Source organism: Sinocyclocheilus grahami, unplaced genomic scaffold, assembly GCF_001515645.1.
Source record: "Sinocyclocheilus grahami isolate Dianchi unplaced genomic scaffold, SAMN03320097.WGS_v1.1 scaffold2273.1, whole genome shotgun sequence".
Lineage (NCBI taxonomy): Eukaryota > Metazoa > Chordata > Actinopteri > Cypriniformes > Cyprinidae > Sinocyclocheilus > Sinocyclocheilus grahami.
The window spans coordinates 9,553-12,277 of record NW_015507452.1 but is presented as its reverse complement, the minus strand read 5'-3'; positions in this window follow the sequence as shown (position 1 = coordinate 12,277).

The following is a 2,725-nucleotide window of genomic DNA, read 5'->3' as shown; positions in this document are numbered from 1 at the left end:
TCTCTCTCTCTCACACTCACTCTCTCTCTCTCTCTCTCTCTCTCTCTCTCTCTCTCTCACCCACACACTCCCACACACACACACTCTCTCTCTCTCTCACACACACACACACACTCTCTCTCTCTCTCTCTCTCACACACACACACACAGACAGCTGTGACTCCATGAGGAGGGTTCATTCAGGAGAAGCCTCACTGCCTTCCCATAATCCCATGCATCTGGCAGAGGTCGAGCGATATGTCGCCCACATAAAGACATGAAATATTCCTCACAACGCAAATACAGCAAATCCAAAAACACAAGTAGGACAGCACATGCTAAAATGTGCAATAAGACGCTCACAGATCACACACAAGACTATTGTTACATCACTTCCTGCGAGTGCTTCTGGGAATTTCTGAGCATTACTGGAGCGACTTTTATCCTTGTAAGCTCTTAAAAACACATAGAATTAAATCAGAAACAAGAAACAAACAAGCGCAGGAGGAACGCAGTATGCGTGTGTGGACTATGTGACTAGGGTTGGGTATCGTTTGTTTTTTTTCGAATCCGGTGCCAAATCGATACTTTTAAAACAGTTCTGGTGCCTAAACCGATACTTATTAAAAAATAAATTAAAAAAAATTCCCCCAAAAATGATGTATTGGACATTAGCACTAGTGCTGTGCTCGATACGACGATGTATCGTCACAGAGATCTGACGATACAAGTATCGATACAGCTGCACGGCCCTGTAGCAGTCAATTTCAATACAAGAACACAGTTTAAAACGGAGTAGAAAAGTGCAAGGTTTCTAAAGAAATAATGAATAGAGCATAATATATAGGCTACAACGAGGTTTAATCTGGCCGCAGAGGAACACAACCGGGGTTGCCTGACATAGAGACGTAATCCCCGAAACAGAGCTTCACACTTGCGCAATACTGAAATATCTGCTAAGTGTGCTACTTATCTTTATTAACCTGGCAACCATGCGCTCTCTCTCCAGGATAAACGCGCTTGCTTTCTGAAAACACCGGTTAGCTTGCAGTTTAGCGATCTCCACTTCAATATTCTATTCTCAGAAAAGTGTGATTTATCAACTGTTCATTTATGAGAGAGAGAGAGAGAGAGAGAATGAATTACCACCGTTTTGCCGCGTTTCTCTATTAACAGTGAAGCTATGGCTTTAATTGCTTTAGAAACATTGATGTTACCAGCTCCTTGTTGAGAAAGATAATGTAGATCTTCAGCGATTAAGCTATTTAGTTGATAAAATTGCTGGGCAGCGCTAAAAATTTGTCTAAACGTGAAAAAGAATGTCTGTGCGCACGCAGCGTGATCTGTGTGTGTGCGTGAGGTTCAGTGAAGACAGCGCGTTAGTTTAGAACTCTTCTAATTTTTATTTTTAAACGTAGAGAGTGTGTTGATTTCTGCAATGATAACCTACCAGCAATGTTAAGATGATTTTAATATTTTAGTATGAGTACATTACAATATAAATTTATTAGAACGAGTACATTATTATTTATGGGCTTAAACACAAGATGCAAACAATAAGAATATTGTACCTGGTGGAGTAGTTGATCTGTGTTATTCAAGCCATCTGGTATTTTCATAATAATTAAGTATATTTATAATCCATTGCTAATCGATGTATTCTTTTTAAAGTAGCCTATGGAACATATCTTCTGCCTCGTTCTGTGACAAGAAGCCTCATCAGATCACAAAAGGAAACATGTGGCTGGTGTTGTGGAGTAAGAAGGTTATAATGTTCTTTTTCATTCGACAACAGGTTTAGAAATGTGAATACAAGGGAGGTTTAGCTTTAGGCGTGTTAATTTAAGCATGTTTAGCTTAGTTAACGGAAGACTACCTGCTGCCATCAGAGCAAGTGTGATTACTGCATTCACGCGCTCCTCGGATGCTCTCGTTTCCCGAGCTGTGCTTTTAAGTCGGAATGTGAAAACAACATGGACACTCGCGTTTAGGCATGGGCCGATTACCGGTTTCAAGGTATACCGCGATTTGAGAATGTCACGCTATTATTTCCCGTTATAGCGTTCCTGCGGTATGCGCTGTTTTTCATGTTTTCTCAAAGACTGAAAGTGTAGGAATCCCTCAGGTTGAGTGAGTGTAGAGAGTAACACGTCTCCTGCTGTTGGTGCGAGCGAGCGGTCACTCACGTGTGTGTAGGACGGACGCACCACTGATCTGTAATAGACTCATTATATATAGATCAGTGGGCCGAACTTAAGGAGCTTCCCCTGGAACTCACGCGATCGGCAACCGGATGCTTTTTGTCTCATTGCAAGCAACTCGTCTCTGTTCTGGACTTGCACAAACTGCGTTGCAATGCAATCGTTTTCCAAAATGTAATTTATGTGAAAATATGAAGTCTGTAATCGGCCGTTAACACAGGCCAGAGACGCTGAAGACGGACGCACAGAGAAAAATACTGCAGCAGGCAGATCACTCACTGTTCATGATGCACGGACTATTGGAAGAAAATCCTCAATATTAAGTTCATATTAAGTTCATATTAAAGCAGTGTTTCAGCGCAGTGCTGCTGTGTTTACAGCGGTAACCAAGGAAACACTGTATCATTGCTGTTCATAAGCGCAGCTCTGCTTTGTTTACAGCGGTAACCAAGGAAACACTGTATCATTGCTGTTCATAAGCGCAACTCTGCTTTGTTTACAGCGGTAACCAAGGAAACACTGTATCATTGCTGTTCATAAGCGCA